A 24,528-nucleotide genomic window follows, 5' to 3' on the forward strand; every position below is an offset into this window, starting at 1 on the left:
TAGAATTCTAGTTGTTTGGCCTGATAACAATATTGTCCATCCCTAGATCCCTTCTTGGTTGAGTCTTATCACCTAGGAAATCATTTGATTAATTCCATGATACTTCTAGCAAAGGAAGTCGGATGGCACCGAAGGAAAGTAAGTACAAACCCAACAGACAGTGTAATTAATTGCATGTTGTAGCCGGGCACTGGACTCGTACGGAGGAGTGACTAAGGTAAAAAAACAAACAAACAAACAAACAAACAAACAAAGAGTATTAAAAATAAAGACCTTGGAGGTATCCTGGTTAACAGACAAGAAGTGTTAACAACTGAAACCTTAACTTTGCAGAGAGGAAAGAACAAAGGAAAAGAGCAAAAGCACTTGCCGGTTAAAGCGCCGCAGCGGGTGGCTCTGGTGGTCTTGTCTGGTGGATCTTGAGGGAAGGTGGCACTTCCTGTGGTTACCAGTGCGGTCCCAATGGTCTTGGGTGGGAGGTGCAACTTTCTGCTGTTATCTGTTCTGGAATGATTCCTCAGATTTCTCTGTGTGAGGTCTCAGGACAGCCTCCCAGGGATTTCATGTGGCTTATGCCTTTTGACTTGGGAGGCATGGGTTCCCTGTTGTGTTAGTTGTTAACAGTACCTAGTAAGGTCCTTCTCACGGAGGTTTGACTGCATTCTTTCTTTGAGGTCTGACGTAGTAACTTAAAAAAGTAAGGAAATTTGTGTTATTATTCAAAAGAATGCTAGGACAGAGAGTTAATAGAATATTTTGGTGATTCAAAAGAAAACTCTTATCTAGGCACAAAATAACTGAGGTCATTTTATGGAAAGAAAACACGAATTTTATTCTTTTTGTGTATTGTCTATGTTACAATTTGCAGTAAGATTTAGAAGCCTTTTCTGTGAATAAATCAATTAACATTGAATATATCCTTGAAATTATCTTTTTGTCATTTATAGAATTAAAGTTTATTAATGTACCTCTGTATGCATATGTAGACATACATAAATATGTATGTATAATAAAGTTAACTTTAATCTTAAAATATAATTTATCTAAGGGGCACCTGGCTGGCTCAGTCAGTAGAGTGTGTGATTCTCGGTCTCAGGGTTGTGAGTTTGAGCCCCACGTTGGTTGTACAGATTATTTTAAAAAAAATAAAATCTTTAAACATTTATACATACTATTAATCTACAGTCCTTATATAATGTATGTGAATAAGGATAAATTAAAACTATTATATATATTACATATATATTTCAAAGCTTAGAAACTGTTCAGGTATCCAAATATTATATATCAAGTAATTCAACATTTTCTAAAGTCTTAACATTTTAATTAAGAATATGGAAATTATAATTTTAGTTAAAACATTAAATCCTTATGATTCATAGTATTGTAAGAATTTTACAAGATCAGAACCCTTTAAAAGACATCTGTCCTATGATTTTACGTAAACACAATTTTATATTTTGTAATCTTGAAAAGTTTGCTTCAACCGTGATTCTTTTCTTGTCCCATAAAACCAACATACAAAACTTAGAAGGTTTAAATCTTGAAGTTTTAATCTTAGTTTTATATGAACTAGAATACTGTCTTAGCATTAATCTTATATAATAAAACCAGGGCAATAACTTTATATAATAAAACCAAGGCAAGGGCGCCTGGGTGGCTCAGTCAGTTAAGCATGCCACTCTTGATTGTGGCTGAGTTCATGATCTCAGAGTTGTGAGATCAAGCTGCGGGTTGGGATCCATGCTGAGCATGGAGCCTGATTGGGATTCTCACTCTCCCTCTCTCTTTGTCCCTTCCCTGCTCATGTGCTATCTCTCTCTCAAAATAAATAAACATTAAAAAAAAAAAGACCCACAAGGTAATATAGGCATAGATTGTCTCTAATCAATAGAATTAACTCATTCTAATTTATCCAAAATTTATTTATGAGACAATTACAGGATACTTTAAAAAAAAACACTTTATAAACTTTGTACTCATGAAACAAAATTTAAGTAATCTTAAAGTCATAATTAAAAGCTCTTATATTAGGGGCACCTGGGTGGCTCAGTCGGTTGAGCATCTGACTTTGGTCCAGGTCATGATCTCACAGTTTGTGAGTTCGAGCCCCGCGTCAGGCTCTGTGCTGACAGCTTGGATCCTGGAGCCTGTTTGGGATTCTGTGTCTCCCTTTCTCTCTGCCCCTCCCCAGCTCATGCTCGCACTCTGTCTCTGTCAAAAATAAATAAACTTAAGGGGCGCCTGGGTGGCTCAGTCGGTTGGACGGCCGACTTCGGCTCAGGTCATGATCTCGCGGTCCGTGAGTTCGAGCCCCGCGTCAGGCTCTGTGCTGACAGCTCAGAGCCTGGAGCCTGTTTCAGATTCTGTGTCTCCCTCTCTCTCTGACCCTCCCCTGTTCATGCTCTGTCTCTCTCTGTCTCAAAAATAAATAAACGTTAAAAAAAAATTAAAAAATAAATAAATAAAAAACAAATAAACTTAAAAAAAAATTTAAAAGCTCTTACATTGAAGCTAAGTTCTCTCATAGCTATAGTAATGAAGGCTACTATTTAAATACATTTGTCTACATTTTATAATGCAAAATAGTTTACTGACATTTTTATTTTCTTTATTCTTTGACATTTTTGACTATATAGTATGCAAAATAATGACCATGATTTTTTTTTTTTTTTCTGAGCAATTGATCTTTAAAAATTCCCGAGTGAGGGAAAAACAGAGGGACAGACCAACAACAAAGTGAGTGGAGTGCCTGGGTGGCTCAGTTGGTTAAATGTTTGACTTCTGCTCAGGTCATGATCTTGTGGTTAGTGAGTTAGAGCCCTGCATTGGGCTCCCTGATGGCAGTGTGGAGCCTGCTTGGGATTTTTTCTCTCTCCTCTCTCTCTGCCCCTCCCCTGCTTTCTCTCTCTCTCTCTCTCTCTCTCATAAATAAATAAACTTAAAAAAAAAAGTAAGAGGTAGCTTTAGACAAATATGAAATTATCAATGTAAAAGGTTATCTTTTCGGGGCGCCTGGGTGGCTCAGTCTGTTAAGTGACTTCGGCTGAGGTCATGATCTCACGGTTTGTGGGTTTGAGCCCTGCATCGGGCTCTGTGCTGATTGCGCAGAGCCTGGAGCCTGCTTTGGATTCTGTGTCTCCCTCTCTCTCTGCTCCTCCCCCACTCACGCTCTGTCTCTCTCTCAAAAAATAAATAAATATTAAAAAAAAAAAAAGGTTATCTTTTCTCTGTAAGGAGAAGAGAGAAAGTTTAGATGCAGGAAAACCTGTTTCATTTATACATAGACCCAAAAGAGAAAGTCATTATAGGTTTAAACAGTAACTCAAGCCCTTGACAATTTTATCAAGCCATACAATTAAAAGCCAGTGTTTATTAATCCCTACAGAATGGAAACAGAGGGGAAATCTACATTAATCACAGTGATCTCTCTCTTTTAGACCAGTTATACAATCTCCTGAGAGTTTCTGTTCCCTTTTTGCCTTAGGCATTTCTCAAATGAACATTCCTGTTCATGTCAAAGTTCCCCTAGTGGCCACTATAATTCTAATTTATCCTCGGTGAAGTTATGCCAGGTGCTAGCACAGACTTATTAGCAGACAAGCCCATGAGAGATTTTTTGACTGTTGTTCAGAGGTAAAATATCACTTGTGTTTTAAGTCCTCAGCCCTAAGGTTAGGCTGCTTCTACTTGCTGACCTGGGAAATCAGCAGCCACCTGGCTCTGTGTGGAGAGATCTTTCAAAGCCAATTTCTCATACCCAGAGAAGACTGGAGAAAGTTCTCATAGACAAACAGAAGCTGGTGGACAAACATAAGGCAGAAGATGGTGTTAAAAGTCAAACTTCACCAGGGGACACTCAGGTCTGACCAGAAACCAAAAATTCTAGCAGACAAATATTAAACTGGTTGTATCTTTGGTCCTTTGATATCGGAATCTAAATTCAGTGTAAAATCACACAATCAGAGACAAAGAGACCTTCAATGTCTTGAGATTCAAGGAGTCTCAGATATGCACATTAGTACTGAGTTAAGGAGGCCAAAGCTTAGTAGGGAGGGTATTGACCGAGTATCAAGAGAACCTCCAAGTGTCCTAATCAGGACACCAGGAACAAACTTATAGTTGACAAAGTCAGGTTTATTGGCTTGTTGCAACGAGGGAGGTCACATACCAGAGGAACCATGGCATGTGCCACCAAGAAAGGGAAAAATTATGATGCAGTTTTAAGGAGGGATGGCATTTAGGTGAAATTTATTTTTTTAAAACATTTATTTATTTTTGAGAGTGAGAGAGAGAGAGAGAGAGAGAGAGAGAGAGAGAAAACGAGTGGAAAGGGGCAGAGAGAGAAGAAGACACAGAATCCAAAGCAGGTTCCAGGCTCTGAGCTGTCAGAACAGAGCCTGATGCGGGGCCCAAACTCACAAATTGTGAGATCATGACCTGAGCTGAAGTCAGATGCTTAACCGCCACCCAGGCGCCCCTGAAATTGATATGAAACAGTATTTTGGTAAGTTAAAGCAAAGGAGGGCTGTTTGTAAAAGGGATAACATCAGGTCTGGATGGTGAAATGGGACACAAGGTCTCCTTTTCTTAGAAACTACAAATTAAGATAGATGTAGAATGTTATACCCCTGAACCCCTATCTTGAATCTGTACCTGGGTTGGATATCAAGGCAGTTGCTCTGTGTCAGAGTGAATTAGATCCTGTAGGCAACAGCAGGATGTGTTGTTCTTACTGAAATTATTTCAAAAATGAAGTTTCTGATAAACTATGATTTTAGAAAGCAAGATTTCTTAGTAACAAAGTAATAGTCATGCTACTGAGTGTCATTAGGACACTTTACAGCTGCAGTGTTTCCTTGGGAGAAATAGAATTTTCTGCTAATTTTGCAGCTGGCTTTATCTGTGTTCTGTGTCTGTTTTCCCAGCTTGATGAATGACATGGTGGATTTTCATTGTCTCAGGCCAAACTAATTTTCACTTTCTCAACATGTAACTCAGTCTCTTGTTTTACCAGCCTGTAGAACTTGCCAGAAGGAAGCTGTGGTGGCATGGGACTTTTTCTGGAAGTGATTAATCTCTTCCCTTCTTTTCTGTTTCCCTGCTTCTTAAGATGGGCTGTGCAATTTTGGGGCCCCAGTGCTGCCTGCGGTTGTTCCTGAAGGAGGAACCCACAGGGAACAGAATGAGAAAGCAAGTCTTGGGATGAGGTTTATAAAAGGTGTACAGCTTTCTCCACTATCCCAAACTAGTGTGTTCCTATGAAAATTTTCATAAGCCAAAGAAGAAAAAAATAGCATAAAGCAAACATTACCATTTCTAGAAATTATTTTGAATGTTCCCACCTTCCCCCCCCCCAAAAAAAAAAAACTTCTTAGGCTTTTCTGATACCTTAGGGCACATCTTGCTAAGGGAGGCACAGAATAAATTGAGATAGAGCACAGATGCTCACAGACATAGTTCAGAGCTCTGGTGGCTGGAGGCTGAGATGCTGAGTGTAGTTCCTGGGGAAGGAACTTGGTGGGGTCGCTCTCACTGCCACTGCTACTGCTTGGGGTGTGGCCTGCCTCTATAACTGCAACACAAATGCTGAATGCTATTTTCACTCTTCACCTTTTGATGGTAAAAGCAAAAATTCTCTTTGGAATTCTTTTGGGTAGTGAAAACAGGTAGTAATGTAGGTCTTTCATAAAAGCAAAGTGAGGGAAGTACATGTATCATGGATATAGGATGTTCTAATGGGTAGGGATAGTATGCCTTAGGGGCCCTTACCCTCTCCAGATCCTCTTGTTCCTATTCTGTGTCAGTAACTGCTGGGTCAAGACCTGAGCAGGGAGGGTTGGGAAGGCATCCGTGTGGAGGGTGACCTTCTGTTTTTAGCAGGCCTGTGAAAGATGCTGCTCTGTCAGTGTCCCCTTTGTTCCTTCGGCTCCTCTGCCTGAGTTGTCTTTAACTCTGGCCTCCACTCTTTTACCAGACCTTCCAGAAAACCCATTACCAGCCCTTCAGGCTGAGCCCATTCACTGTTTTTTTTAAACTTTTTTTTTAACGTTTTATTTTTGAGAGACAGAGAGACAGCATGTGAACAGGGAAGGGGCAGAGAGAGAGGGAGACACAGAATCCAAAGCAGGCTCCAGGCTCGGAGCTGGTGGCACAGAGCCTGATGTGGGGCTCGAAATCACAGAGCTGTGAGATCATGACCTGATCCAAAGTGAGACGCCTAACCAACTGAGCCACCCAGGTGCCTCTGAGCCCGTTCGCTTCTGGTCTATTTATCAGCCTCCCTTCCCAGGACCCTGCAGAATCCTGTCAACCCTTGCACCTCCCTAGCTCATGTCTGACTCTGCTCCCACAGAGCCTGTTTCCTTCTCTCTGTGCTCTGCCCTTCACTGCTTTCCCCCTATTATTGCCGCCAGAGGCTCTCCCAAATTCTCAATCCTCTCTTTTACCACTCCAATGATGGCTTTATCTCCTCTGCCTGGGAATCCTCCTTGCCTTGGTCTCACCTCATCTTTCACTATCCTTCCTTCATCCCCACAAACCAGTTTCCTCATTTTTTCCCCCAAGATCCCTCTGCTTCCATTTGACCCCAGGCTCCCTTATTCAGTCTCATCACTGGGCACCAGATCCCTTTTTGCCTCTGGAGCTACAATCGTAACAGACCGTCTTCTACTCCCCTCATTTACCCTTCCTCCTCTCCTCTGGAACACACAGAACTACTAGACCCTCTTATGCAACCAGATCCCACCTCTTCGTATGATGCTACCCTCTTTGTAAGGACCTCAGCTTCCCATTTCTCACCAATACCTCATTCCATTCACTCCATGAATCCCACTGATTCATTTGCCTGTCAGCTCCCTCCACCAACTGTCTCTACCCCATCATTGCTGGACTCTAACAGTGTTGGTTTTTGGCTTGATTTCAGTCTTACTGAGCACTGTCCCAGAGAGCTCATCTTCAGAAAACCCCCTTCTGTCTGGCCTCTTCTGTTGCAACAACCTCAAGCATTGATTGCTCGAAACACTTGCTCATTTCCACCTTCTGGTGGCAGGTGTCTGCTGAGGACTTGTTTCTCCCTACCTTCTCATACTGTGATTTCCAGCAGGAGTTTTTTTTCTCTTTGTCCATCAGGTTCTATCTCTGGGTAGATCCTGTAACCAGATATGTAGATGCAGGTAGACATGCTTTCCTCAGCTCTACTGTCCAGAAGCTCCTGGAGGTACAAGTCATAAAGAGTACAGATTTCCAGATTTGGGAGGACAAAGAGGAGGGGATCATTTCTTTAAAAACTTTTTAAAATATTTATTTATTTTTGAGACAGAGAGAGAGACAGAGCATGAGCACGGGAGGGCCAGAGAGAGAGGGAGACACAGAATCCAAAGCAGGCTCCAGGCTCTAAGCTGTCAGCACAGAGCCCAATGCAGGGCTCGAACCCACGAGCTGTGAGATCATGACCAGAGCCGAAGTCAGATGCTTAACCGGCTGAGCCACCCAGGCGCCCCTTTCTTAAGGAGGGGATCATTTCTAAAACAACAGAGGACACATTACCAACTCCATTGTTCTGTGATTCCCTTAGTGTCACTTGCTGTTCCATAGCCCTCTGACTCTTCTGGATATGTGAAGGTGAACTAGAGAAATTGCATAGTCTGTAGGAACTTACAAATCCCCAAACCTTCAGAGACTCTGCAGCAGAAATGTAGCTAGTTCTTCTGAGGTCCTTACTCTGCACAGCAAGTCCCTGTTGGCTACTCTCCTGTCGTTTGACCGTTGTCCCTCACCACTTTCTCTTATTTAGTCTCTAATGCCCTCCTCCTGCAACCCAAATGCAGATAACCAATCCCCAGACCTTTTCCCCCACCCTTGGAGGAAAGTTCTAGAGAGGAAGAACTTACCAAAGAAGGAGGGTACCTTCTCTAAGTTGAGTTTCCACTTTAGGAATATGATAATGGAGATAAATTTAGGAATGAATTGGAATTCTTTCAAGGATTAAACAGTTGAGGGAGATAGTCAAGGTCAAAGCATCCCCAGCTCTGGAGCAGCCTGGGTCAGCAGAAGCCCTGTGTCCATAAGCTTCAGGCCCCAAGGAAAAGCCAGAAAAAGAATGTAGCCCCAAAGGATGAGAGGGCCCTTAGGATATCCAAAACATACATGAATCAAAGAAAGGAGGTAGGACTTGGGGACATATCAATCCAAGCAGTCACCCTCCCAGCCCAGGGACTTAGGTGACACCCTAATGAACAAGACCCATAGTTTTTGCCCCAGCTGGAATAAAGTACAAAACATCACTTGGGAACAAAGGACGAGATGCTGTTTCAGCGGCTTTGTCCTGGGACACAGGCTAAGGGCAAGTAGCTTGCTTCCAAAAACTCCATCACCTGTGCATTGTCCATATCCAAATTGAAACCAGAGGGGTCTGGGTAAAGTATCACAGTCATTGTTACAAGCATTTGGGACACATCAGTGAGAAAGACAAAACTCCCTGCCCTTGTCGAGTTTACATCATTGGTTCTTGAGTCTCCTTCCCCTCAAATTGCTCAAAACTCTATCAGACCTCCTTCATTTTCCTCAAGCCTCCTCCTCAACACCTCCTCAACACATTTTGCTCTGTGGCCTGCTCCTGAAAGGTACCGCAAGCCTTCCCATGGGAGCCTTTCGTCATCAGATCTTCTAAAGGGTTGCATCCCACCCTCCTTTCCTCCTTCCTTACTGCTGTGTGAAGGAGGGGTCCTTCCGGGAGGCCTTCCTTGACCCTCCCAAAGAAGGATGGGTGTCTTCACTTTCATCATCACAACTCTTGTTGCACTATGTTGCAACTCTGGGCGACCTTCCCTCTTCTCTGAGCTTCCCTGGGGGGCCTTCTCTCTCTCCCTCACTGCTGGCCTGTGTGTCACACCCAGGTAACGGTCAATAACCGTGAGAGAATTGACGACGGAGATTGGAGGAAGCCTCTGGGGGCGGGGCCGCATCCCGGGGCGGGGCCACGCCAGGGGCGGGGCCACGCCAGGGGCGGGGCTGAAGTCTGGGGTGGGGCTGAAGTCTGGGGCGGGGCCCGCTTGGGGCTCTCTTCACGCTTTCAGGTGGTGGTCAGCCTGGCTTCCCTTCAGGGTGTTGAGTCGGGAAGGAAAAGCTGGGGCTTCCCCCTCACGGACCGGGTTAGGATGGGGCCTTCCCGCTCTGCCTGCGGGGCTTCACCAGCAGTCCCTGACCTCAGCCCGCAGGGCATTACATTGGGGCCGCACGGGCCCGGGTCGGCCTTCGAAGGCCCGGAGAGGCCTCAAGAGGCCCTGAGCGCCTGCCGCCCTCTCTGCAGGAGCTCGGCTCAGGTCACCTCCATCAGCCTCACTGACTGCTGCCTGTTGAGGCCGCACTGCCCTGGCTACCCGGCAGGTCCCTGGGCCCAGGTCCCAGTGTCATGGTCCCAGGGGCTGGAGCGCTACGCACACCCGCCTAGTGAGGCCGCCGCAGGAGTGGAAGAAGTGGAAGGGGCCGGAGAGCCTCTGTTCAACGCCGGGTTCCGGCTGGCCCACAGACTGTGCTGCAGCTGCCGCGGGGGCTTGGCGAGGCCAGCGTCTCATGCTCCCCCACGACCAGTATCCACCGAGGGTGCTGGGCCAGCGCTGGAAACTGTTTTCTGGGAAGCTGCCAGGAAGGCCCGGGCGCCTCCAGTAAGGCCGGGCGATGGCTCCTGAGAGCGACCAGGGGAAGGCCCTCAGCACAGCCTGACGGTGGAGGCACGAGGTCACCCCTGAGTGGCAGAGACGGAAGCCCGTGCAGACTCCAGAGTCCCAGGTCCTACCGCGCGGCGCAGGCCTCCAGCACAGCGCGTGGAATTGCCTTCACGACTCAGGTAGGCTTCTACTCCAGCCTTGCTTTGGTGGGAGGGCCCTCAGCGTCGGGGTCTCCGGGTGTGATGGTCGTCGCCAGAGATGGGAGCAAACGCTGCGTTTCTTCTTTTGGACAGGTTTTCTTGCATGAGTGTTATCTAGCAAGTTTACACGATACGGATTACCCCGTAATAGCCGTGCTCGTAGGCTCGACCCCAAACATTTAATGCTAACACGTGTTGCATTTCTTTCCAGACTTTGCTATGCCTATTTTCAGTGTTTAAATAATATACATACGTATATTATTTGTGAAAGGTGGGAAAACATTTAACGTTTTATCGTAAGCAATTTCGGCATTGCTATATACTGTTCGTAAACATCATTTTAAATATGTTCCATATTAGCTCAGCCTTTCTATTTTTTCTTTGATATTCAGGTTTGTTCTAAGTTTTTGATATTATACATTTTGTGCATAATTGCACTTGGTTCTGAACTGTTATTCCAAAAAATCACAAAGCTTTTCCAGAAGTTAAGATGATTTTTTCTCTTTCTTTTTTCTTTTTTTTTTTTTTTAATGTTTATGTAGTTTTGAGAGGGAGAGAGCACAAGCTGGGGAGGGGCAGAGAGAGAGGGAGACACAGAATCTGAAGCAGGCTCCAGGCTCTGAGCTGTCAGCACAGAGCCTGATGTGGGGTTTGAACTAATAAACAGTGGGATCATGACCTGAGCCCAAGTGGGTTGCTCAACCAACTGAGCCACCCAGGCGCCCTGTGAATTTCAGATGATTTTCTAATCCAGGATTCTACCCTTGAGCCATTTCTCTTCTTTTCTTATGGTCTCCTTAGGTGAGATATCTACCCATCAAGTAAGTTATTTCAATGCTGACTTTTCCCTTTTGCTTCAAATTTATACATCCCGCTGCTTGCTAAACATTCCCCACCTTGGTTTCCCACAGGTGCCCCACACCTAAAATCCATAAATTTAGCTTATCATCTTCCTCTGCCATCACGCCCTTGCTGTCCTAGTCCCAGTATCAATTGGTAGCACCTGGTCACCACACCAGAAACAGGTGAGCTTTTCTATGCTCCACCTCCTTCATTCTTCCCACGATTAGTCACCAATATTTAGCAACTATCTGCTAAATATTTCTCAGATTTTAATCTCCTTTCAGTTCTTACTCCCCCCCCCCCCCCCCCCCCCCCCCGGTAGTTCAGACCCTCATCATCTGTCACCAAACTATGCAGTAACCTCTTAGCTAATCTCGGTTTCTAACTTATCCTCTATTTGCTGACCTCTACTTTTTTTAGCTTCTTTTGTTACTCTCTACTCTGCATTTTTTTACTCCGGTAATAAACACCTGTTTTTTTCAGTGTTTCCACATCTTTACTCATTATGATTTTTCTACTTGGAGCGCCTTAGGAAGATAAATACTAGAATTCTCACTGTCTACTACAGTAGGTCATAGGCTTTATTATTTTTTTTAAAGGAATTTGCCTATTTCATATAAGTTGTTGAATTTATTGTCATAGTTCATAATATTTCCTTATTTTTCTTTTAATGTTAGTAGATCTGGTGATGTTCCTTATTTCATTTTTGATTTTGGTAGTTGTGTCTTTTGTGATCAAGCTGACTAGAGGTTTATTGTCATTTTCTTTGCAGAGAAATAGCTTTTGGTTTCTTTGATTTTCTTATTTTTGTTTTTTATTTGATAGATTTCTGCTCATATTTTTATTACGTTCTTCCTTCTGTTTGCTTCCTTCTCTTTCCTTTTCCTATTTTTTCAGGTAATACTTATTAGATCACTAATTTGAGACCATTTTTCCCTTAATATAATTTTTTTTTAAGTGAACATAACCTCAAGATTGTATTGTCTTTATAATAATGATCATTTAGCTTTTTCTCTTGTTATCTCTTCCTAGTTCAAAATGCCTGCAGTTCCTAATAGCCAGCTTTCTTTTAGATCCATAGCTGGGCTCAATGCATTCTAGCCTCAGTATAATCTTCTTTGTAGTGTTAACCTTTTTGTGGAAAATTGGCTTACTCTGCTTGCCACAGTCACTTTGCCTCCTGTCCTAGCACTGCTTCCCCTGGACACGTGACAATCCTTGCCTTTCTTGTACTGTGTTATTTTGTTGGCATTTGCCACACTTCTTAGAGAAAGTCTGGTGGGTTTTAGGAATGTTTACCATGTTTGCATGGCTATTTTCATTATACATGTTTAATGTTACAAATCTCCCTATATATTCTGATTTATCTGTAGCCCATAAATTTTGATACGTCGTTTTTATTTTCAATTGAGATTGTTATTTAAATTTCTTTTTTTCAAAGTTAATTTTTCAGAGTGAGTGAGTGCAAGAATGCAAGTGTGGGAGTGGGGGAGGGGCAGAGAGAAACCAAGAAAGAGAGAATCCCAAGCAGGCTCCATGCTGTTAGTACATCAGGAAGGAGTCCCCCATGGAGCTTGAACCCATGAACCGTGAGATCATGACCTGAGCTGAAATCAACAGTTGGACACCGAACCGACTGAGCCACCTAGGTGCCCCTATTTTTTAAATTTCTTATTTGGCTTTTTCTTTGAGTAATTTAGAAGTATGTTTTTAATTTTCAAATTTTGGGATTTTTCCAAATACTTTTCTATTTTGATTTCTAATTTAATTCCATTATGGTGAGAACATACTTTGTATAATTTCAATATTTTAGACTTGAGGTTTGTTTTATGAACAGTGTATGTTCTATCTTGGTGACTGTTTCATGTGTACTTGGAAAGAATATGTATTCTGTTTGTTGGATAGAGTTCTCAATAAACATTAGGTCAATAAACACTCCTGTTCTGAAGTGCACTTTGTCTGATCTTTACAAAGGCACCCCAGCTTTCTTTGCATTAGTGTTTGCATGGTATATCTTCTTGCTTCTTTTAAACTTTTAACCTAGTTATGTCTTCATCTTGAAGGTAAATTTCTTGTACACCACGTATCATGGTGTGTTGCTTTTTTATCCAATCTTACAATCCCTGTCTTTTAATTGAGGTGCATAGACCATTTAACATTGCTATTATTGATATGGTTTTATTTATGTATTTATTTTATTTTTTATTAAAAAAATTTAAGCTTATTTATTTTGTGAGGGGGGAGGGGTAGAGAGAGGGGTAGAGAGAGAGAAACAGAGAGAGAGAGAGAGAGAGGGAGAGAGAGAGAATCCCAATCAGGCTCCACATTTGGAGCCCCACGTGGTGCTCTAACTCAAGAACCATGAGATCATGACCTGAGCTGAACCAAGAGTTGATGCTTAACTGATGGAGCCACCCATGCTCCCGATATGGTTATATTTAAATCTACCATCCTGTCAGCTGTTTACTCTTTGTTCTGTTTGTTCTTTGTTCCTTTCTCCTCCTTTGCCAACTTGCTTTTGGATTATTTATGACTCTGTTTTCTCTTAACTCTTGTCTTGTTAAACCTCTTTTAATTTTTTTTTACACTGCATATCATAAGATTTAAAATATTCATCTTTAATTTACACATTTTAAAATATTCATCTTCAAAAAAATACTCATCTTCAAATAATATTATACCACTTCATGTATAGTGTAAGAACCTTACAACAAGATATTTTTTCCTTTACCCCATCCTTTGTGCTATTATCATATACCTAGGGGCTGTATTATTTCAAATTATTTTAAATTTCTTAAGTAATATAAGATTTTTTGAGTAAAAATATTAAAACATTTCACAGTCTGAAGTCCCCTTGACCATCCCTCCCTTGGAGGTGAACAGTGTTATCAGTTTCTTATACATTGTTCTAAATCTTTTCTATGTGTGTACCGTGTGTGTGTGTGTGTGTGTGTGTGTGTGTGTGTGTATACATATATATACCCTTAGAATATGTACAGTTTTTTTGTTTTGTTTTTGTTTTGTTTTTTTACATATAAGATATCATACTGTCCATATCAGTCTATGGCTTCTTCTTCTTTTATTCAACAGCATATCTTGTCTGTCTACTCATATTAGTACTCATAGATCTGCCTCATTCTTGAATTGCTACATAGTACTCTGTTAAATGAGTTGCTTACCATGTTATTTAAGTTGATGGACCTTTGTTCTCTATTCATTATATTGAACAAGCTTCCAGTGAGGATCCTTCTGTATTCCTTATTGTGGACATATGCAAGTTCTTCCCTAGAATACCTGCCTAGAAGGGGAAATACATTTTTTCATAGAACCCTCTAGCCAGAAATAAAGGGGAGAGGGGAGCAGAAATTAGCAGCCTGGTGGGTGCTGCTGGGTGGGTGTGGTAGTAGGGGTGGTGGGTGTGTTTGGGTTATGAGAGAGGATTCAAAGCCTTGGAAAGTCTTTGGAAAATCTTAGGCAGTAATGGCATAATCTTCGGAATGCAGGGACATCTGAGGGGTCATGGATTGGGTGTTTTTTTCATGGCTTGGGTATAAAGAATCCACTTTTTGGGTGCTTGGGTGGCTCAGTCAGTTAAGCGTCCAACTTTGGCTCAGGTCATGATCTTGCGGTCTATGAGTTCAAGCCCCATATCGGGCTCTGTGCTGACAGCTCAGAGCCTGGATCTCACCTCGGATTCTGTGTCTCCCTCTCTCTCTGTTCCTCCCCCACTTGCACTCTGTCTCACTCTCTCTCAAAAATAAATAATAAAAAAATTTTAAGAATCCACTTTTTTTTCTAAATTGTGAATAGATAAGGGAATGGTGTGACTCACTTTGATGGTCTATCAGAGGGGTTAAATAACTTGCCCCAAGTCATAAGGCTAGTAAAGGGTTTATTTTGTGGTTACCTCACAGCAGAATGAGGGACAGCCCAATGGGCTTGGGAAAGTAATTGAATACAGAGGTCATCTGGTTAGACACCTTCACTATTCACATGGGAAGAGAGGCCTTGAGAGAAGAAAGGTGACTTGTTCAAGGCCCATTATCAAGTCAGTGTTAAAGCCCGAGCTCCAGCCCTAAATGCTAACCTGTTTTGGCCTGGCTATGGGAGGCAGAAGAGCAGAAGCAGGAAGGAGTTAGCGTAGTCCGGCTAGGAAGTGGTGGTGGGGGACCGAGGAGACAGAGAAGCAGACAACATTGCCGCCTACTCCGCCCCCTGTAGCCCACTCTCTTCCTTTCTCCAGATTCCTGCGGACTTCTTTCTTCAGCAGCTTCAAAGGAGTCCAAAAAGGAAAACTAAACAATCCAAATTATAGGATAGAGAAAAAGACCCATTTCCATGTAAATGTTACCATTCTGCAGCAAAACAAACGTAGTGGAAATAATGAGGCTTTGGTTTGAATCTGCGATGTGGAAGATGGGAATAAATAGTCTCTAAGCCAACAAGTGGAGCCGCAGTAATTCTCTCCTGGATGGTAGAGGGATGGGGGCTGGGCACATTACCCAAACACTGCTGTTTAAAGAGTGGTCTAGATCCCCTTGCAATAATCATTAATTTCAGGCAGCAAAACAAAATAAACAAAATGAAACAGCAACAACAAAAGGAGGCATGGGTCATTAAAACGAAAAAACTGGGCACTCAAAAGACTTCTCCCAGCTGGAAAGTTGTGGAAGAAGGATTTGAGACTGTCATCAGGCTTTTGCCTACTTATTACAGCAGAAGTCCTCAAACTGGCCTGTCTGCAAGCAGATTAAGGATGCTCTTTGAGAAGTACAGTATCTTGGGGTGCTGTCTTCTGAGTACTTGGGAACAGAATATTCTTCCAGTTCAGAAATGCTCCATGGGAGTTTTCTTTAGAGCAATCTCTGTGCCTTGGGATGCCCGGGATGCCTTTTAAGAAGGCAAATTCCTGAACTACCCTAGCCCAACTCCAGTACTGACTATGGGGGTAGGCCCGGGAATGCTCATATTAAACATTGTCCAGGTGATTCTTGTGCCTGTCTGCCGATGTTTGGCCCAGGATGGGCTTGTCAACCCTTTTGCAGTGATAAAAGAACGGTCTTTTTGAAAACCTGCATCAATTATGTTGAGCCCTATCAATTTGCTATGTATTTTCTTGTAAGTCAAAAAATAGTCAAATATTGGTAACTTCATATGGTCCAACCTAGTATCTTTGTTTTCTTTAAATTTCTACTGAGCACTAGAAAATGAGTTATGTAGATTTTTGTTTGGAGACACTCAGGGTGAAGGGAATTTTCCAGGGTGTGAGTATTAACTGGCAAATGACCTAGGGCAGAGGTTTCCATGCTTGGTAAGTTTGGAAACCATTTGAGGGGGCACCTTAGAATTCCCATTTCTCTTTGGAGGCGTGAAGTTCAAGCATCTATTTTATGAGGTAGCAGGTCCTCAGGTTTTGAAGGTTACAATGTTATTTCTGTTTCTGACCTAATCCCCTTTCCAGGATCTCTACAAACACAATAGGAGGAGTTTCTCCCCGTATTGCAAAAAAAAAAAAAAAAAAAAAAAAAGGATTTAAGATGTTAAACTACCTCTGGAATAATGCAAGGACAAACCCATCAATCAATCAGAACAAAACTCCCAGTGGTGAATTGATAGGACCAGGATCTCAGACATAGCAGGCAACTGGGAGAATTAAGCTTTGGACTTAAATTTTGGGGAGACAACCTGGTTCTGTAAAAAGAGTATGAATTAAATTAAATTTTGATCCTGAATGAGGATCACCATTTATGAGTCAATGCGGTCCTTGTCAAATCAAGTCACCTTCTGGAGCTGTCTGCATTTCTAGAACAAGGAGGGTGATTTACAGAGCTGGTGGGGCTGGCAGTGCTGCTCTTTGGGGGGGGGGGGGTGTAAAACACTCAGAGCAGTGCACGCCCATACGAGTTACTTGGTAGTGGTTATGATTAGTGACTTCCAGGCTGAAGTGTTTTCATAAATGCGCAGCAACGTTTCAGGTAAGAAAAGAAGTCTCCCGGTGCCTTTTAGCCTCACTGCAATTCTTCCCCTACTCCCCCTACCATCCTGTTCACACATTCAGCTGCCCTGGGGCATTTGCCCTCCATGGGATAAATCCCTGTTGAAGCTGGCACATCTACTATGGGCACCAGTAGGTGCCAGCACAGGCTAAGCTTTCAGAAGAGCTGCTTCGTTTGATTTTGTCATTCTTCCATCCTTCAGTGTGACTGACTCATGAAAGCCCAGACTTCCTTTCTTTTCATCCGGAGTGATTTCTGTCTCTTAGGGCCTTTCTTGCTTGCCACTCTGAGCTGGGAGAAGATGCTCAGATGCTCAGAATACTGCCAAATATTAATGAAGAAGAAAGACCTCCCGTTTGGGATGCTTGTAACAGAACTAATAAACACCAGTGGCTACATTTGGGCAGTACTTTACAGTTTGCAGAATCCTTTCATATCTGTTAGCTCATTTAATATTTGTAGAATCCTGGCAAATATTAGTGTGATGGCTAAAGACTGGGCTCTGGAGCCTGCACATTGCCTTGAAATTCCCATCCTTACCTCTTCCCAGCTAAATTATCTTGGGCAAGTAACTTATTGTCTCTGAACCCCATAGATTCAAGCAGGAAGGAGTTTAAAAGTGGTTCATAAGAGCTCAATAATTGTTAGCTAGTGTTTCTGTTATGCCCATTTTACTAAGTGACTTCAAGTTTTTCCATTTGTCCTTAACCTAACAGGTCAAGCCTTACTTTCTTTATTTTTATCCATCCACCCCCGCCTTTTCCTCCCAGCCTCCACACCCACCTCAGTCTCACTCGCCCTTTACACATAGCCTGCGCTGAACTTTCCTTTTCCTACACTGTGTGGGCTGTCTCAGGCTTTACAGGTGCTATCCTGTCTATCCTGAGCCTGCTTCCTGAATCAAGTACATACCTACCCATTCCTAAATAGGCTGACTCCCTGTTATCTCTATGTTTCCTGCTTTCTGCACACCTTGGTTCCAATAGTCATCCAGATGGTCTCTTTCCCTCCCTGCCTTCTCATCAGCCGGAGTGCTCCCTGGGGACAGGGAGCACATCTTCTCACTTGTGTAACCCTTGTGCCTGATATCTATGAGTAAGCAAATAAATGCTGGTTTGAATGAACAAATGCTGTACAAGTCATCCATCCAGCTAAAATTATCTTAGGTAAACCTTCAAGTCACTGAGCTCAGAGGCCGTGGGGGGTTGGGGGGGCAGTCCTGGAACTCAGGTGCTCACTGTTAGTCCTAATGGTGTCTGGGCACCCCTGAGGCTGCCTCTCAGTGTGGCTTCCTGACGTTGCTGGGCAATTTTTTGGGCTAAGCTGGGCACAGAAAGACAAAAATGAATGATATGAAAGCACTAGGCTTCATGTTTACAGGCCCAGTAGAGGTTTCCAAAGGACACCAAGCAGCCAGTGTGCAAAGGCCTGCTTTTAATGTATCAGAAAAGACAAAATTACAGAATGCCCGCTTTTGATGTGCCATCTGTTTCGTCTTTCTGAATAAAAGGGAAACTCTGGCTCCAGGCTGATTTTCAATTGCAAAAATAGACTAAATTCCAACCCTTAAATTATCAAAAGTGCCACATACTTGACAAGCAGCTAAGCAGAGAGCAGAAACTACCAAGTTAGTAATTAAACAGAGCTTAAGTCAAATTAACAGAGACAGACATTCTTGTCTGGCGGTCAGAACAGAGGCCTGGAGAGCTCTGAATCTGGTCCTGGTGCCTGCATGTGTCAGAGTCAAGTCCTGATGTGCAGCCACAGTTCTCAAGGAGAGACGCCCCCACCCCCATCTTTCTTTCTGGAAAGGCTCCTATGGTGAGAAGGGGTTGTGTTCCTGTTGAGAGATAAGAAGAAGGGGAGGTAGGCCTGAAAGCAGTCAGGAGGTGGCTGCATTGGGCCAGCTATTCTCCGTTTCAGAATTTGTTTACAGATGTTACAAGGGGCCATGGAAGATCTTTAAAAATATATATAAAAAGATTGTAGGTTAGGAGCTCAGATAGGTACTTTATTATTATTATTATTTAATATTTATTTATTTTAGAGAGAGAGACAGAGTGTAAGCAGAGGAGGAGCAGAGAGAGAGAGGGAGACACAGAATCTGAAGCAGGCTCCAGGCTGAGCTGTCAGCACAGAATCTGACACGGCGCGTGAACCCACAAACTGCGAGATCATGACCTGAGCTGAAGTCGGATGCTTAGCCCACTGAACCAGCCAGGCACCCCATAAATACTTTAATGTAAATTACTTATTCACTCAGAAAATACTGAGTGCCTACAGTGGTGGACAAAGTACAGTTATAGCCTTGGATTGCTGACATGCTGGTAGAGGAGGGCAAACAATAAAGCAAATAAATGTGTGGCTGTAAGTGAATGGATATAAATAGTGAAAAGAGGAAGAGAGGGAGTTCAGGAATAGGAGAGGAGGGTGAGGGGAAGAAGGAAGATGGAGTTGTTATTTATATTAGGCAGTTAGGGGAAGCTCTTCTGATAAAGGGTGTTTGAGCAGAAACCTAAAAGCGGACGAGAATTCCAGGCCTAACGAACAGCAAGTAGAAAAGTCTTGAGTTGGAAGAGTGTTTAGTGTGTTTGACAAAAAGCAAGGAGCCCAGTGTAGCCTGATTAAGGCAAGCAAGTGGGAGTGGTAGGAGATGAGGTTTGAAAAAGATTAGGGGCTAGATCGTGTAGGCATTCTAAGAACATTGACTTTTATTCTAAAAGTGAAGGCAGGATATCCTGCTTTCTCATGGCTGAATAACATTTCCTTGTGTATGGATACCACATCTTTTATTGCCAGTTTCAGGTTTTGAGCTCTTTTTTGCACAGCTGCCTCTGAGACCCCCCTCATGAAAATCATAGTTTTTTAAGGTTTTGCTGAAGTAGTCTATTTAATAAATGAATGGCGAAGGTATTGTCTCACCAGCTTCCATGCATTAATCAAGGTTACTTGGAGAGCTGTGTTGAGAAGGATTCTGAGGCATAATGAGGTTCAGCAGAAAAGAGTACCTAGAGTTATGACTGCCATTGGTATGGTAGGAGTTCTAGTGACATATTTGCTATACGTTTGGCATCACCGTTTTGTTCTCCCTCTGTGTGTGTGTGTGTGTGTGTGTGTGTGTGTGTGTGTGTGTGTGTGTTGTTCCCTGGAACAGTTGCAGTTTCTCAGAGCCTAGTACAAGAATGGGAACAGGAAGAAAGAGCAGCCTAAACCCATATTGGGTTACTGGAGATGACAACATTGTATACATGCAATCTGAGAGCACAGATTTTTTTTAAGATGTGGCATGAGCAAAGGAAACAGCCTGAACTCAGAGCAGGCTTACAAACTAGCCTTTGTTCGCCAGCAGTTTTCTCCCTGAATTTTTATTTTGAGAAATTTTGAACCAACAGAAAAGTAAAAGAGTAAGTAGCACAATGAATGTCGAATGTCATTTTCCTAGATTCATCAGTTGTTAAAATTCTCTCTCTGTATGTTTTTATTCTGAATTATTTGAAAGTAATTGAAAAATTCATGACACTTGGGAATTCATCTCTTAAGAACAAGGAATTCTCCTACATGATCAAATCTCCTAATGATCAAAATACCGTTATAATATCTTTAAAAATAATATATAGGCCATATTTAGATTTACCCAGTTGTCCCCAAAAGTGAGATCAGATTGAATGCACTACTTTTTGACCAGATTTTGTCTTGGTAAATGATATATTGTAAGATTTTTCACTTCATTGGTAAAATGTCCCTCAAAAATGAGCATGTTATGTTTATTACCCTGGATATAGTATACTTTATTTTACCAACCTTTTACTTTTCGGCTTTTAGTTTGCTTTCTACTTATTGATTGCTCTTGTAAATGCTGCTGCAATGAACATTGTGGGCACATGGTATATTGGCTTTAATATATATTCCAACCTCTTTTTCCAGGACCTTCTTATAGTAAGAGGCTACTGTTTCCCCTTGCAGTTTGAGTTCTAGATGTAATTTAGTTTCCACCAATCACTTGCACTTACCTAAGATTTGGAAGGCAAGAGTGAGGTAGATGTCATGCTTTTGCTGCTCCTGTGTTTCTCTTGAAAAGCATGGCCATTTCCTCCCTTCCTTTCTCCGTGTCAGAGGCTATGGAAGGCCATTGGAGAGTTGAGGGCAGAGGCGTGGAATGGTATGATTTGGTTTTTAAAATCATGCTGGCCGCTGTTTGGAGACGAGATTGTGAGGGAGTGTAATTGGAATCAGGATCCCACTTAGGAGGCTCTTGGTATCTGGGTGGAGATGATGGTGGTTTCGACTAGGATGATATCTGTTGGTAGACGAGGTGAGAGATAGTTGGATTCAGAATATATTTTGAAGGTGGAATCATCAGAATTTTCTGCTTTATATGTGGGATGTGAGAAAAAAAAATGATCATTGGTTTGTTTGTCATTAGAGATCTGGATGTAATTCAGTTTCCACCTATCAGATGCACTCATGTGAGATTGGGAAGGCAAAATTAAGGTAGAGGTCTTGCCTTTGCTATTTCTGACTTCATCCACTGCAACTGGAAGGAAGGCAGAGTGTATGGGTTTAGCTGTAGGAAAGATGGTAGATTTTGTGGTGAGAGCATTGGGTGCTTGTCTCCTGGTGTTTCACTTTTTTCATGAACTAAGGTGCAAGGACATCAACTGAGATTGGGGGTTGTGGGAAGAGGGACTGGGTTTTATTATTTATCATGTGTTGCTTCCTCTCCTGCTAGGACTCTACATGATGCCTGGCCTCTGGAAGATAGCCACTTTGTTGTTAACTGAACAATTGTCTGCTTTCACAGAGAGATTTATCCATAACACATCACCTTTGACTTCAAGGTAAATCGATGCAGTAAACTAAAGCAGGGAGATTCTCACATTGTTAAAAGAAGCAATCCTTTTACTATTTAAACCTTAGGTTTCAAACAATAGTTGTCTTTGAAAGTGTTAGTAGGTTTAGAAATGTTTTTTGATTCTGATTCCCCAAAGGTTCTGTACCTTTTCAAGAAATGAGTCAGTCTCCTTAGGAGCTGATAGTTTCTTTAAGGGACAAATAACCATCTAGATTTCAAAACACTTGAGAAATCTTTGGTTTTTTTCCTGACAGTTTTGGGAAATAATTTGGTAAACCAGTCTTTCAAACTTTGTGTGATGAAACTGGTCATTCCTTTCATGGTCAGTATTTCTTTTTAGAGCATGTTGGACTTTTTTCACCTTTGAAAATCATCTTTTGCTATATTGAATCCTAATTTCTTGATTCACATTTCTCTACTTAACCTCTAAGTATCCTCAGCTTGGAGTTGAGTGTCTAGATTTTATATGAGGCCTCTGTGGTACCAATGGTGGAAAAAGTATTTGCTTTAGAGCTAGAAGATAACAGTTTTGGGTCCTTGCTCAGCAGTGTACTGGCTACGTGGCTTTGGGTTATTTAATTAAATTCCCAAGATTGAGTTTCCTTGTTATAAAATGAGGATGATACCTACTTCATATAGTTACAATAATAATAAGTAACACCTATATAACTTGTAATCATTTTTCCACATACCATCTTATTTGATCTTCAGATCAACTTGATGAGCTTGATGGGGCATATAATATCAATCCCCTTCTGCATACATGGAAACTGAGGCTGTACAAGGATGATGTGAAGAGTTAAATAGGAGGTGTCAGAGCTGGAATTTGAACTCAAATATTTTTTTCTGTCAAAGCCCATACACCACCCGTCATATGCCATTGGGTTTATATAACAATTTATAAATCTCAAAGCATTCTTCAAAAGCAAAGCATTTTGTTACTGTCTATTCTGGAGTAGACATTCAGTGGTGGTTTTGTTGTGAAAATAAACAGACATGCAGTTTGATTGTCTAGAATTATGCTTTTCATTTTTGGAGCTGCTAGCCACATATGTCTACTGACTACTGTAAGTGTGGCTGATATTACTGAGGAGCTGAATTTTTAAATTTTGGGCAGTTTTAATGAATTTAATTTTAGAAACTAAAGCTCAGCTTTTTAGTTACTGGAAAACTTGTAAGTATATCTGAAACAATTTGGGTGTGTGAATCTCTTTTTTTTTTCAGCTGTGAATTTTATCATCTAAATACAGATAAGTATTTCCAATGAAAATTTAGCAGTCATATTGAGATTTGCTGGAAGTGTAAAAAATACATCAGATTTTGAAGACTTAGTACAACAGATGTAATGTAAAACATCTTTTTAATAGTTTTTATATTGATTAAATTTTGAAATGATAATACTTTGGATATATTGGGTTAAAATATATTATTTAAAATTAATTTCATTTGTTTCTTTTTACTTTTAAATGTGGGTACCAGAAAATTTAAAACTATGTGTGTGGCTTGCATAGTATTTCTTGGACAGCATTGCTCTAGAATTAGCTATGAAAGAACATTTGTGTTTTCTTGACTAGGTATCTCCAGACCAGACTAGTGCAAATTATAGTTCACATTTCACATTTTCTCTCAAATGAGGAATCTCTGGAGCAACCTATTCTGTATATTAGGCACTGGCTAATTACTGTTCCTTCCAAACAAGCAGACACTCTTGTGGGTGCTCACTGAGGTTTGTTCAGACTTTCTGAACAATCTTGTGCTTAGTCCCAGCAGCCAGTCTGGCAGGAGTAGCCTCCTAACTCTCCTTCCTGTCCTCAAGGCTTCCCAAGCTGGTGGACTTGGACTCCACTTTGACCTGGCCTCCAGCTGGTTCTATCTAATTCTATCCATGCTTGGTTTTGATGCTTCCTGGCGAGCCTCCATCTGGGTCTGTGCTGGCTTGGCTATTTGCTTGGAGTGTTCCCCACTGTGCAGGACATGATTGCACATAGCTATGGAAAAAGCTAGATTGTAGGTAATCCTTTTATACATATCTACATTCCTGAAAGCTTATGTGAAAGTTCAACACACCCAAAACAGCTATATAAGGTGAGGACTGTAAACCCAGTAGCTGAAATGTAAGTCGAAAGTAATTTCTTGTCTTTTATTTTATTTTGATTCAGTGTTTGTATATGTTGTGAAATGATCACCACAGCAAGTCTAGTTAACATCCATTACCATACATAGTTGTAAATTTTTTTCTTGTGATGAGAACTTTTAAGTTTATTTATTTATTTTCAGAGAGAGAGCCTGAGCAGGGGAGGGGCAGACAGAGAGGGAGAGACAGAATCTCAAACAGGCTCTGCACTGTCAGCACCAAGCCTGATGTGGGGCTTGAACCCAAGATCAAGGAGATCATGACCCAAGCCGAAATGAAGAGTCAATGCTTAATCGACTGAGCCACCCAGGTGCCCCTAAGATTTACTGCTTTAACAACTTCAAATATGTAATGTAGTATTATTATTATTATATATTTTTTGTAATATTATTATTAAAAAAATTTTTTTAATGTTTATTTTTGAGAGACAGTGCATGAGTAGGGGAGGGTCAGAGAGAGAGAGACACACACAGAATCTGAAGCAGGTGCCAGGGTTTGAGCTGTCAGCACAGTGCCCAACGTGGGGCTCGAACCCAGAAACGGTGAGATCATAACCTGAGCTGAAGTCGGACACTTCACCGACTGAGCCAGCCAGGCGCCCCTGTAGTATAGATTATTAACTATAGTCACCATGCTGTACATCACATCCCCATGATTTATTTATTTATAACTGGGAATTTGTATCTTTTGACCTTCACCTATTTTGCCCATTCTGCACCCCCTGCCTCTGGCAACCACCAATCTGTTCTCTGTATCTATGTTTTTTTTTAATAATCTATTTCATATGTAAATTAGATTATAAAGTATTTGTCTTTCTCTCTCTGACTTATTTCAG

At 41.9% G+C, this 24,528-nt stretch overlaps 1 long non-coding RNA gene across 1 annotated transcript; it reads right to left on the minus strand.

Moving 5' to 3' along the window:
- Positions 1–563: 563 nt before the first annotated feature.
- On the minus strand, positions 564–8,878 carry LOC125150461 (uncharacterized). Its single transcript, XR_007146350.1, has 3 exons — positions 8,708–8,878; positions 7,081–7,213; positions 564–688 (listed from the first exon to the last, which is right to left on the minus strand). It is a non-coding gene; the product is annotated as an uncharacterized LOC125150461 (long non-coding RNA).
- Positions 8,879–24,528: the final 15,650 nt, after the last annotated feature.

Source organism: Prionailurus viverrinus, chromosome D4, assembly GCF_022837055.1.
Source record: "Prionailurus viverrinus isolate Anna chromosome D4, UM_Priviv_1.0, whole genome shotgun sequence".
In the NCBI taxonomy this organism is placed as follows: Eukaryota; Metazoa; Chordata; class Mammalia; order Carnivora; family Felidae; genus Prionailurus; species Prionailurus viverrinus.